At 36.0% G+C, this 14,736-nt stretch overlaps 1 non-coding gene across 1 annotated transcript; it reads right to left on the bottom strand.

The window, feature by feature from the left end:
• Positions 1–14,054: 14,054 nt before the first annotated feature.
• On the bottom strand, positions 14,055–14,126 carry Trnag-ucc. The gene has a single exon. It is a non-coding gene; the product is annotated as a tRNA-Gly (tRNA).
• Positions 14,127–14,736: the final 610 nt, after the last annotated feature.

Below are 14,736 nucleotides of genomic sequence, written 5' to 3'. Positions count from 1 at the left end.
TTGGTTTGGACAAAAACACATAATGGTTTACTCAGATTGACTCTAAAAATAACCTGTTAGGCGAAGGAAGTTGGTTTGTATTCTTCTCTTATCTGCGACCTATAGTTATCTTGCCCCAAAGCCACTTCAAACTCTTCTCCAAACTTCAGCTAAAATGTATATAGAAGAATAAGACACGTGATAAAGAATAAGTTACCGTACAAAGATGTATGAATACATTATCTTAGGATACATTTCCTTTTTTTTTTTTTTCACTTTTTTCTTTTCTAAATATGTGTATGGGAGGGAGGAAGACAAGCTCTACACTCTGTCAAAACTAAACTTGCATTTAGTTTATGTGATTATTTTCTGGACTTGAGCAAGTCTAATTGTTCTTCTTCTACTTCTTGTGCAGGCCCTTAAAGGTACTCTCGCACTGTTTCAGTCTACATCAATATTGACGGCGACATTAATATGTTCTTGAACATATATTTAATTTATGCAGTAATAAATATAAGAACCTTAAAAATACAATAGTCAACACGTAAACAAAAAAGACATTGTGTCAGTACGGTGATCCGGATGTGGTTGAGGAGCGGTCCGTGTATAATTAAGACGATCGCAGCGCCGCTTGTTGTCATAATGAGGAAATATCTCGTATTTCATGTACTGGGTTACTATACTAGTTTACTAGTTTACTAGCTAGCTATTTCTAAATAAAAAAGTTGGTTTCGAATTTCTGTTTTTACAAAAATGACGAAAGCATCAAATCGACCGATATAATTTCCTGATTATATACATCACGTAAGTCTGGAGTGGGTTGAATACTATAAGCAAACACGAACTCGCGAACGGTAAAACTAGCATGGCATGGAATGAACACGCAATAGATTTGCAAACGAATGCAACAACACAAATGCACATTGAATGAAAAAAGACACTTATTAACAAGGGAAAAAATACAAATGTACATAGAATAAGATCCAAACCAGAATTAACTAATTTTATTAAAAAAATAATTATGGAGGTGATCCCCTTCCAGAATGTTCACGGTCACCAGGGTCAAATATGTTTAAAATCTTTGAACAACTTCTGAATAACCAAAAGGTCCAGGGAATGATACGTGGCCAGAAGCATGCTACGACGAAAGGCTAAAAAGTATGTTCAACTGAATGTTCTTGTTTGACTTTCAATGTCGCGGGGGTCATATGTTTTAATCTTTTAATATGTTCTTTTGAATCTTACACTGATATCTTGCATGTAGCTGTATTTTGGTCCACTTTTCAGATTGCAAGTGTGACTGTAATACCAGGTGAGCGATGTAGACCCGTTGGACCTTTTGTTCGGTTTGTGAGCAAGGATGTTATGTCTTGTTGTGAAACGTATCCCAAATATTATAGATGATGAGGATGATAATAATAATAATAATAATTGGAGGTTCTTATATACCGCTTTATCACAACATAGTTCGTAGGTCGTCCCAAAGCGGTTCACAAATTATTATCCGTTATATGATGATGAGGATGATGATAAGGATGATGATAAGGATGATGATAATTTCAACAGTTGATATGTGTGGATGTGTGTTGGTGTGATGTTCTGTATAATGTACATGTTCTAAAAATCTTGAAAAAAATAAAAATAAAAATAAAAAATAATAATAAAAAAATTATATAATAATATACTTGCTGTATGTACACACATGCCTACGGTTCTTTTACCAGCTGTACACTGACAATAACAACTTTTTACAAGATCATCAGTATCTCTACTGTCATATTCGATAAAGATATTGTACTTCGTTTGAGATTTATGTGTGGGAACAAATCTGACCACGTAATAAGTCTGATAAGTGGCGATTCGCACGGATCTCATAGCCACCTTCAGATGTTAGGTGTTCTGAGATGTAACCAACCAGCTTCATTAAATCAGTTTTGAGCATTTCACATAGCCAACCATACTGTGTCTGAAGAAAATTTCTTATCAAGCACCTGTTTTTATTCAAAACTTTGAGCCTAACTTTGCAACTTCTTCTAATGTGGATACTGCTCATGTTATCCTACCCTTTGTGGTTTATCTAAGAAACTGAGACAAAAATGACAATGTCATCAAGGGTGTTAGAAAACAATAGGGGACACGTTTCCAAGTATACTTCACGAAGGTTCTGGGATGTCAGTTGGGTATGTCTCAGTTTTACACCAGGTCAGGTATTTTATCAAGTAGAAGTACCGTATCAAACTGAAGAGCTATGTATAATATGACATATAAGAACATCATAAAATGGAACAGACCTATTTTTAGTCATGAGTGGGAATCTTTAAGTGACTAAGTATGGTGTAAACATTCCATCGAGAACAATAATTGATGAACTTGGCGATGATTTACATGCAGGTAGATAAATGGCAAATTTTCAAAAATATTGGTCACTTCATTTAAGCGTTGGAAATAAACTTTACCGGTTTCAGAATTAAAAAAAAACCATACAAAGAATATAGCATAATTTATTCGCAATACAAATTGCTGAACTGCAACTATAAAGTACAATACAGGGAAGGTGTTGTTGTGTCAACTGCTCATTTGAGCTCATTTTGGACTCAAGTTTTGAAAATGAATCCAGTACTGGCATCACAGATTCCAGAAAATATAAACGTATTTTGTATCAAAATGATCAGATATACCTTAGTTTCAGCAATATAAGGGAAGAAATCAGCTTTAGATTAAAATGGTGATTTTTCAGGCTTGAGTAAGAATAACTTCATGTCTTGAGCAGGAGTTTTTAGCATTGGAGTTGGCCCCACTATTGCTATTTAAAGCGCGTTGAAATGCTCATCGCTTTGATCCCATGGTATCTGTGCATAAACATTATAAAGATTAATAAAGTAACTTTATTGAGATCTATTGCATAGATGATATCTAAACGTTCTCTATTGATGTTTTTCTCTGTCTCAATCTATGGGAGATGTTCCAGTTAGTAGTTACGACATCGAATATAGTATATTGGTACGCACACACGCATACACTACACGCATGCATCTTGCACACGGGGGAGGCCGTCCTTAAATGACCATAGCTGTTGATAGGACGTGTATCAATACTAAACAAAACAAAACCAAAATAAATATGTTAGCATTTACAGTAGAACATAATTGAAAAGTTTCCATAATGTTCTCATGCGCCAAGTTTTGTAAAAATAAACAACAAAATACTTCACACTTACAGTACCTAATAGGGAGAATTAATGTGCGGATAGTGAAGAGAAGCGGTGGTAAGAAAGTGTAATAAGTGGATATGTAAGCAGGGGGCGTGTTTCGTGCAATATTGTCGAAACAGTCTAGGGTACTCTTTTCCGTATTTATAACTTGTGTAATATTTTATGAAATGAACAATCTTACAAAGCAACAAGACTTGTAGACTACGATATACAGTTCATAGCATTGTGTTTATGGCGAGTCATTTTCTTAGTGACCTTTTGATTTAATTAATTATAGACATTTTATAATAACACACCCTTCGCTGGTCGAGTGACATTTAATATCATTGGTTTACTCTACCTTAATGGCACGACAGGACACTATTTGTTTGTGATTAATCAGATTACTTGATAGATTAATGTCTTTTATCTTCTCTCATCATGATGGTTTCTACAGTAAAGAAAATAGCAAACCTTATTATGAGAAGTTCTTTTTACACAACCAATTACATTTTCTATGTGACATTTCGATGACTAGTACGATATGTACACTGTCACCTTTATCAGACAAATGACCAATAAAGCGTATGCACACAAGGTGTAAAATGTGTACGAGTTGACGATTTTATAACTGAATTTAATGACGAAATGATGTTGGGGTGTGACAGAAAATAGCCAAAGCCAATATGAATATTTAACAATCTCTATTACATATATACAAGTTGTTTAAAGTTGATTATGCGGGTTGAAACATTACATTTGTTCAATCACAGGACCCTCGAGTTACACTGATATTGGTACCATTTTTACATCTATTTGTTAGGGTCTTTATATCCGTTACATCCATCTGCCGTCACATGAGTATTATTCCGATCCAGTTTGAATAATTTTCAAAAGAAAACAATATTTTCTTCCCTAGTGCAACATCTCTTGCTCTTCACAGTTCATTGTCGTAACAATTAAAATAACAGAGCTAGAGGCGTAACTAGATACTGGTTTCAATGTAAATACAATATCTGCCCAAAGAGTAAAATTTGGTCAAGGAGTCGACAGGATGATATCATAATAAAAATATATTAAGTATATCGTGTAAAGGGTTTCTGGGTTTCGTTTAAAGTATAGGGCTTATGATTGTGTTGCTTCTTTGACACAAAAGTCCAGAAAGCATTGTTTATCGTTCAAATGTGACGTCATTGGCGGAGTAATCAGCTTTTATTTTGACACCAATTTGAACTCTTAGTTATTAAAATAATATATGTTTTGTTTAATATATAAACAGGCAATAAAACCTTGTCAATGATCCTCGAGGCTATACATTTTTTTACACTAGGTAACTGACATTCTTGAAAGACAAAGAGAGTAAGAAGGTATATAAGGGCGACAGCTATAAATGGAGGTCAAGCTTCGCGTTTGATCCTCTATAGAATTATACTTATAACTAACAAGTTTTAATTTGGTTTCCGAACCAACGCCCACTCATTTCTGGATACCAGGAAACTTCAGCAAACAATATCTCTTTTACCCTTTATATCCTCTGTTGAGTGGCCTTTCAGTGAGATAGCACTATAAAGTCGACATCAGATCCGCGATATCTCAAGGAGGCAAGCAACCAACATACCCTGTATCCTGCATACACACACGCAAGCCACACCATGCACTACACACATGGAGGCACGTCCTTCAATGACCTTAGCTGTTAATAGGACGCTTAACAAAATTAAACCAAACCAAACTCAATTTGGTCTGGAGCATACTTGGGCCAAGGGCACTCAATTGTGTGGGTACTGTATAGTGCTTTAAATTCGCGGGGTCAATATTTCGCGGTTTCGTATTCAGTACATATTTGCGGGGGTTAAATTTTGGGGTTAAACCTCGAAAAACAGGTAAACCGTTTGAAAACACTGATCCCGAGCGTCATCGTTATACGCCAGTGACTTCAATCGAAAGAAGATCAAATGTGTATGTACCTTTGTAGGAGTAGACTGTTATCAATTAATCACCTACTATGTACACATAAATATGTTGTGGCCACTAATATGTAAGTGTTGTCTTTACATGGGCTGCCCAGTGATAATCTGATTTAAGTTCATTTAAGCTTGCATAACAGCGTTGGGTTATAATTATTTTCAACATGTTGTGATAAGGTCCGTAAAAGGGGTTAACATTTTTGGTTTTTACTGATGTTAGAATTCGCGGATATTAAACCCCCGCGAATTATAAACGCTATACAGAATAAGAAAATGTATGCATTTCGACTAGTCAGAAGCCAGTCTGCAGCAGTCATTTTGCGGAAAGAGTTGGGTTTGTTTTTCCTATCTTCAAGAACACCATTACAATATTCCATTTACCAACCTGTATTGAGTTCCATAAAATAGAACAGAAAGTATTATCGCTCGATTATCTCAGCAAATGAGAGGCAATGCCTAATATATGTTTTGAAAAATTTAATATCGAATATCACTCGTGTCTGCAGAGTAGTTTCTATATTAAAAAATAAGCCTAAAATATACCACAATCGCCCAAAACCTTATCGATGGCCGCACTTATGACAACAGGTAATATGCTTACTCCAGACACCGGGGAGAAACCGTGTTGCGAAAGTAGCAATTTTAGCACGATTTCTCGTGCGGATTAAGAAATCGTGCGTGATGAGAAAACCTGCCGTAACAAAGTCTTGTTAACAGCTAATGTTATTTAGGGCTTGCCCCCATGTGAGTTGTGGATGCGTGCATGCATGTAAATGTGCCGGAGACAGGGTATGTCTGTACATTTGATAGCGCGGATCTAATGTCAATGTTAAAGTGCTATCTCACTGAAATACCATGCCGAACTCACCCAACACAGCATTCCGTCTAGTAACATTATACTGACAATGGGTGAGCCAGCTGTTGCCATTTCCTTAAACGCTGAACGTTAAGCATGGAACTTTTTAAGGACATTGGTACGTTGGCCTGGACACAGAACCCATTGCTTTCTTCACCTTAGCGAACGTTCAACATTAAAGCCAAAAGTGCGTTATTGCCAAGCAATGAGCTAGGAAATAAAAGGTATTTAGAAGTAGGAAATATAAAGTTCATAACTATAGCAATTGGGGCAGCAGATTAATTTTGCATATTTGTCCCCAAGTAGAAAAATTTCCAAGTTCTACAGGGGTTCCCGCATAAGTCGCCTCTTATGATTCGTAAGCATTGGGTAACTGCAGTGTTTTCGTTTTTCGATCCCCGTCCTGCAGTGGTCAGGCAGTGACTAAAACGATATTATGCATTCACATTTTATATATCACACAATATACCTGCGCATGTATTAGCTGTACCAGAAATGTTTTATTGTGTGATTGCTCAAATGAAAAACAAGTTTACATGTATATGTACATATTTTTCTGTATGTCTTGAATAAAGTGGTCAAGAGACAAATCTGAAGCTAATCTTAAAAATACATTTTTACTTGTCCCGGCATGTATGCACATTATGAAACAGTTGGTAAAGACTATTCAACCCCATGAATATTTCTTTTGCAAGAAATCTCCTGTATTTTGATAATATGATATGGCCATGTAGGTTTAAAAAAATATATAGAATATAGTCCCGTTTCATTTGCCTCAGTCTCTTCCCGGTCATGAATATTTTCTGGTCCCATTTAAGATAATGAAATACCAACACAATTTGTTCATTTGAATATTTGCATATGTGTAACTAACTAATGATGATAAATAATTAGACCAAATACACATCCCTCTCTTGGGGGATCATGATCATCTGCTTATGCTCATAAATGAAACTGCCTCGTTTCGAATTCGTCATATGACGTCATCTGCGCTATATTGCATGGGGCTGACCCGTAGAAGTTGTCATACTAGAAATTTTAAATTGACTATAAATATGGGTAAGATTATGGTTGAACAACATGCCGAAGGACTTATACAAAGGTCATCTAAATGCAGCTGTTGTTGCGTTTGTTTGTTTGTTTGTTTGTTTATAGTTACAAAGCTTACAAGAAATGGGTAGAGAATACATGCAAGAAACCATTGGAGTAACACTACATCAAAATAACGAAAAGATAAAGGTCAGCTTGAAAATGGTGAAAGTGGCTATGATTTAGTTATATCTTTTTGAACATAAAACGCACATTTGGTTAAAGGATTCTCAAGTGTAATCAACGGATCTTTTGAATTATTCAGCTCCTCATTCCATTCCTTCTACTCCTAGAGTATAGTATCACAATAAAACCAAAACCCTGGTTTTAAAAAAAAAAAGATTTTTAAAGACGATTGGATAATGGGTTTTTTGAGAAGCCAGTTGGGTTGCGATAAAAGAAGGCGAGTAATTAATGTCCTCGTCATGACATTAATTCAGAAAAAAGACCAGGAACATGGCAGTAGGGTATTCTTATTTATCAAGCAGGCTTCGTTCGTTTGGAAGCAGGAGTTATAATAGGGTTCCTATCGACGTTTAGTGTGTCTGTATGCTTGTACATGTATCAGCAACATCGTTTCGCTGTTTATGGTGTTTTTCGCATCACTCTCTACTGTTCATTTGCTTTGTATGGTTTCCCACACTTTCTTCCCACACAGTAACCTTATTGACACTCCTTCCAGATAATTGCTCCACGAGTTCATTTTAACAGGAAGCGACAAAAAGTATTATATCCCGACATCAGAAATGTGACATACAAAGCTGTGTTATCATATAACAGGCGGGGCCTTGCAGCCTTTACGGTTAGTGTTATATATACTATACTTGCGCTGTTGACTATGTAACGTGGTCAACGCGGCTTCATCACATACGTTAAGGGATCACAAACAAACAATTCGTCGTCTTCTTTTGGTTCTTTATACTATTTGTATTGTTAACGTTGTTATGAATGACCTCTATGCAAATAATTTCAACTCGTTTCTTTAGCTTTTAAAGAGATTTTATTCTTCCTATGGGAAATGATTTTAACGAGATCACCAGAATNCCCCCCCCTATATCCGCCCACGTTACCATTAACTGTCGCTATCCGTTTTCACAATGTAGAAAATAAAACCCTTTTTTTTTTCTAATTCAATGCAGCTAGCTTAAATTGCATTTCATATTGATTTAAGAAAACATAAAAGTAGTATCTTATAAAATAGAGATTTGTGTGCTTCACATTACGTGTTTTACGTTTCTAAATATAAATATGATGACTCGTCAAAGTTTTATATAAAACAAAATATTAAGGGTTGCCTAACCCTGGCAGTCACAATTGTGTCCTTTGAGTCGAGGCATACTGAATACTATACACACTTAACTAAACATTTAATTTGAAATTAAGCAGTACTTCTCTTATTTTTAGAATTAATATAAATAAGGGTTAGTATGACATTTTCTCATCTTCCTATTGTTAGTTTCTTTCGTTTTTGGCCGTGTCTCTAATGATACCAGTCTTCGTATGATCTTAGTTGTAGCAAGAACGTTAAACCCCAAACAAACCAACCGTATTGCGTTTCGGGTATTTCAATACCGTAGTGTAAATCAAAGTAACACCGGGTCACAATAATACACGTACGTGACGATGATATGTCAACACCCAACAGCAATACTGAACTGGGAAATGTGCAATCACACGTACTTAAGAAATAAAACAAATCCAATACAAAGACATAAACTGACTCACGGGAAGACACTGACGTGAGACCGACGACTTCAACAAGGCCATGTATGAAGCGCATGGAATGCGGACTAATGCGGACTTGTGCTTATCACGTGCTTACATCAGTTCACAAGCTCAAAGTAGTTAGTAATTTTGCTGTCGAGCGAGTTACGATCTGTCAATTGAATCGTTTTTTTTTTATAAATGCAGTACACTGACTCGGTTAAAATATAGTTTTGTTAAAATATTAAGAACCCTATGAAAATGCATGTATGTGAGAACGGCATACCATGCGATATTCCCTGCTTACACATGTACCTGATCATGACATGTAAAAATTATTTTATCTTTAAAGTTACATCGTATGATTGCAGTGGCGCAGAGCGACCTGTCTTCGCTGGTAGGGCTCTCCCCAACCCTAAGGTAGCGCACTTTGAGTCACTGCAACCTACATGTTAATAATAATAAGAAGGGTAGTCTCACAATAATCTAATGTCGATATTGATCCCTATTCCAAGTGTTTTTTATGTTAAACAAACTATTTTAAGTTCTAGGAAACAGCCAACTGCAAGTATTTTATATGTACCAATGGAATTGATTTATATTTTGTACAAGTATTTTATATGTATTAATGAACATAAATGTAATTGTGATATGTGACACTTAAATAAACAAATTGAACCTGAACTTGAACTTGTAAATATGTCATGCGCTAGCGGGCTGTGAAATGTTGCCCAAAGTGTACATAATTGAGAGAAGTTTGGTTCCATAAAAGAACAATAACCTGTCACTTTTGATATTATAATTTAAAATTATTTCCATCGTTTTCGATATTTTTTAAAAGAGACAACTGTCATCGTGTACATTTTATCCCTCTGCAAAAAGTTTTTCCCAAGGGATACAACTCTCACAATGTTCAAAGTGATTGTAAAATGTAAAATAAGTAAGTATAATGCCATTGTGTATATTTTGTTCTTTTTTTGTACTATTTTTTGTATGAAACGTTGTTTCCTGCTTACTTTAATCTTGTAGATAATCACTTTTATCCATACAATTTCAATAAAAAAAACACTTTGTGTATCGTGTTTCATATAGTTTGTGATAAACAAAATATGTGTTGGATAAATTCGCAATGCTTCTTTTCATTTTTATTGTTGTTATTGTCCCAACCAATTCCACACGTCAAAAAAGAGGCAAATATTTAAATTGACGAAACTCCCAGTCTATTGGAACGCTTAGATTTTCATAAAATCCCTTTACATAGTTGCATAACCAATGTGTGAAAGTTTCAACGAATTTTGCTTGTTATTTTCGTAAGGGTTGAGCCTCCTTAAAACTTCAAAGTATAAAAAAAACTAGGCAAAACGCTAATTGGAAAAAAAATATTACAAATAAAAATAGCTAGTCTCGTCAGAAAAAAAACCATAAGAACAACCACATGTTCCGAAAGAGTCAGTACTTCCTTGTTCATCAACGATGGACGTCGTTTAAATCTTTGTTAAAACACTGCAAAGTGATATTCCTGGGTAGTCAGTCACTAGTGAACTTAAACCACTATGAATAGTAAGAAGTGTAATCAAAAACGGTAATAGTCGTATCGCGTTATCATTCGTCAGGTTATCCTATTATTAGCCTAATGTTGGCCGGGACATACCAAAGTCCCTAAAAATGGTAGTTGTTATTTCCTGCTTAACATTCAGCATTTAGGGTAATGGCGAGTACAACTGGTTCACCCGTTGTCAGTGTAATGTAAACGGGCGGAATGTGGTGCTTGAGTGCCTGCGGCATGGTATTTCAATGAGATATCACTATAAAGTCGGCATCAGACCGCGATCCACATACTCAACACACATGGAGGCACGTTCTTAAATTACCTTAGCTGTTTATAGGACGTTAAACAGTATACAACCAAACCAAATCGATTGAACGATCATTAGTAAAAGAGTTGCTGCCCTGGTATCAGTTGTTATCTTGTTTATTAGACTGTATATCGTAGATAAAACAACACAATTCCACACCTCTATCCCCTAGGAAGCCATAACCTCAAATGGAACAAAAACACTATTACCTTTTTCCTAACAGCTTTAAATGTAAACTTATATATCATATTTGGGAATTATATTTATATATTTTATGTGTATATATGTTTGTTTTGTGCATACTAATTGGTTTTTATCAGTTTTATTATATTGGTCGGAGGCCGCCTTGCAACACATCCTTTCAAAAGAAATTAATTAATTACACGATGACACAAGAAGTCAGTAAGATACTGTTTATAGAGACTTGCACATTCAATATCAGACTATTTCCCTTCAAAAACAGCTGACACAACAAATGTTATATTGCAGTGTGCTGCAATGAAAAAGTCAAGGGTATTGTGAAGCTCCAGTTGGCAATATCATTTTTAAAACTTACATTTTAACACTGCTCTCTGATTGGACGATTTATTGGGATTGGTTTGGTTTAATATTGTTTAACGTCCTATTGACAGCTTATGTCATTTAAGGACGTGCCTTCATGTGTGCACGTTATGCGTGCTTGCGTGTGTGTATGCAGGAAACAGGGTATGTGCTTGCCTCCTTGTGATAAATGTAGCGTAGATGAAATACCATGCCGAAGGAACCCAGCACAGCATTCCGCCCGGTCACATTATACTGACAACGGGTTAACAAGTTGTTGCTATTCGCCCTTGAACGTTAAGCAGGGAATAACTACTACAATTTTAAAGACTTTGGTATTTCCCGGCCTGGGGACAGAACCCATTGCCTGTCTATGTACTTGATTCTAGTACCATGTACTATTCACCCTGTACCCCGTACCCTGTACCCCGTACCCTGTACTCCGTACCCCGTACCCCGTAAACTGAATTTTTTAACAGCACAATCATTCGATACGATATGTATCTTGATACACATATCTGACTTTAAAGTTAGTTTCACAATACATGTAGCTTTACGATGTTAATAGTAAATACAGTTCAAATATATTTTTATACGTTTTTGTATCACTGCACAGTAGATAACATCGTTTCTGGTGTTTAAAAAAAGAATCGGTGAACTCACAAATCGAATTTATTTAAACTTTGATTGATAATACCCGAAATGAAAGTGTATTTCCTTATGCAAGCAAACAAATTGTTTTGCAACACAATACACAACAAAGTCTTGCGAAGCTGAACGATTGAATGAATTGTTTCAGTCTACGCTGTACCCTGTACCCCGTACCCTGTAACCCGTACCCTGTACCCTGTATTTTCACAGCACAATACATTCGATACGATATGTATCTTGATACACATATCTGACTTTAAAGTTAGCTTCACAATACATAATACAGTTCAAATATATAAAACAAAATCAGCTGTTGTACGTTTTTGTATCACTGCACAGTGGATAACATCATTTCTGGTGTTTAAAAAAAGAATCGGTGAACTCACAAATCGAATTTATTTAAACTTTGATTGATAATACCCGAAATGAAAGTGTATTTCCTTAAGCAAGCAAACAAATTGTTTTGCAACACAATACACAACAAAGTCTTGCGAAGCTGAACGATTGAATGAATTGTTTCAGTCTACGCTAGCGCTGTACCCTGTACCCCGTACCCTGTACCCTGTACCCTGTACCCTGTACCCCGTACCCCGTACTGTCACAGCAGCATACAATCGACACGATATGCATTTTAATACAAATATCTGCTTGAAAAATAAGTTTTACAATACATGATTTTAGACCGGTATACCTCCCAATAGGTAATCAACGAAAACTAAGGGACAATTTAGTTAAGTAAGTTTTCACCTGAAAATCAAGTCGATACTGAAAATATTTATCTCCTAACGAAAGTTTACGTAGTTGATAATGACATGACCTAAAGCAAACGTCCAGTGTGGTCAGTTTCATTTATTTGGAAAGCCGGTGATAAAAGCTACGACCGAAAAAGTGGCAATATCCGGGCCTTTCAGTGAAAGGTAAACATGTACAGCACTACATATACGCTGTCGACCGACAACACAGTGCGAGTCATTCTTGAATTTATAAATATCATAATATCTACCTCTAATCAGATGATTCTGTTCACGTTTGGATTTGAATACATGCACGCAATGAGAGGTTGCCGCAGGGAGAATTTCAAACCGCAGAAAGTACGATATCAATAGGTTTAAACTTAAAATAGATCACTCATTTATAACGATGCTTTAGATGCTGTTGAAAGATGATTTTGATTCAAAATAGTTGCATATAATGTATTCCGAGAGGCTAGGCGAAAAAAGCGAGAAGTGACCCTCTCTTCGGCTGGAAAGACCTTTTTGTTAGCAATAACGTACGGCTGTACAGTGAATGATTTCTCCATTACTGATTTAAAACATTGTCTCTTGTCAATTTCTCGACATGAATTGTTCATAAGGAGTATCAAACTATAGAATCATGAAGAGTTTTGTGACAAGGTTATAAAAAAACTTACTTCACTAAATTGTCCCTTTAAGCTCTACACGACCTTGGTAAATGAATGAACTTTAATTAAAATGTCATTTCGTATCATTCATTTGGGTCGCTAAAGAGATTGATATGTTACAAATCCTATGAACTATTTCTTACAAAGTTGTTAGCCTTAACACCTTATTACCTACTACGTTAACCTCGTAATGCACCATTTTAATAGTTTATTTATCAATTCAATATATTGGAGTTACATACACGTACACATGTTCGGATCTTCAAGTTTGGTATTTACATATAACCTTTCAGGTAAATGAAGTTTAGGGTGACTGAAGCATCTTTCATGGAAAATGTTGAACATTAAAGGTACCGTTCCGCTAACTGTCGCTCTTTTTTCCTACCTGCAATATTCAAAAGTGACATTGACTTGTTACTTTCCGTATAATATTCAACATTTGATATAGCGCCCTATCTAAATAACATAAGCCACTCTAAAGCGCTTTACAGTACATAGATATACAATTTTATACAGTCAATACAATTAGCATATATATATTACTCAATTCAATATTGAGGAATTCGCAGGAGCTGCCTTATCAGGCGCTAACTACTAGTCCTATGCCACCTGGCTAATAGTATGCCTGTGTGTGTGGTGGAGATGTATTGTGTTCTGTTTGTAGTGGGACCGTGCTTCCAACGGTATCATTTCTAGTGACCTCACTTGAATGCGACATCACAGATACCGCAACACCCACCCAGGACCATTTTATACTCCACCTGGGTTGTTGGAGTTGTGTGGGCAGGAGAAAAACACTTTCTCTAATATTCCATGCGTACGGCGACTTCGGGGATCGAACCCCAGCCGCCTGCTTGGAAGGCCGGAGTGTTAACCACTCGACCAATTCGCCCATATCCATAGTTATACTGATGACATACTAAGGCGAAACTAGAAAAACATTGGTGAGCAGACCAAGTTAGTTATTTGTATCACGCGTGATATTTCCTTGGAAAAGGATTGGTTATCTACTCAAGCAGTACATTTTACGACATATTCATACACTAAGCAGAAATTTTGAATGCTACATGTATGTCGACATATGGGCTGTGTGACACGTGTAAGGTATGACTATGGTGTGTGGTCTGTGTAAGGTATGACATATACATGTATTTATGGTGTATGGTCTGTGTGACACGTGTAAGGTATGACATATACATGTATGTATGGTGTATGGACTGTGTGACACGTGTAAGGTATGCCATATACATGTATGTATGGTATATGGTATGTTTGACACGTGTAAGGTATGACATATACATGTATGTATGGTGTATGGACTGTGTGACACGTGTAAGGTATGCCATACACATGTATGTATGGTGTATGGTCTGTATGACACGTGTAAGGTATGCCATATACATGTATGTATGGTGTATGGACTGTGTGACACGTGTAAGGTACGACAGATACACATGTATGTATGGTGTATGGACTGTGTGACACGTGTAAGGTATGTCATA

The sequence above is a fragment of the Mizuhopecten yessoensis genome, unplaced genomic scaffold (assembly GCF_002113885.1).
Source record: "Mizuhopecten yessoensis strain PY_sf001 unplaced genomic scaffold, ASM211388v2 scaffold481, whole genome shotgun sequence".
Lineage (NCBI taxonomy): Eukaryota > Metazoa > Mollusca > Bivalvia > Pectinida > Pectinidae > Mizuhopecten > Mizuhopecten yessoensis.
The sequence above is the reverse complement of the archived record's forward strand: the minus strand, read 5'-3'. Positions and strand labels throughout refer to the sequence as shown.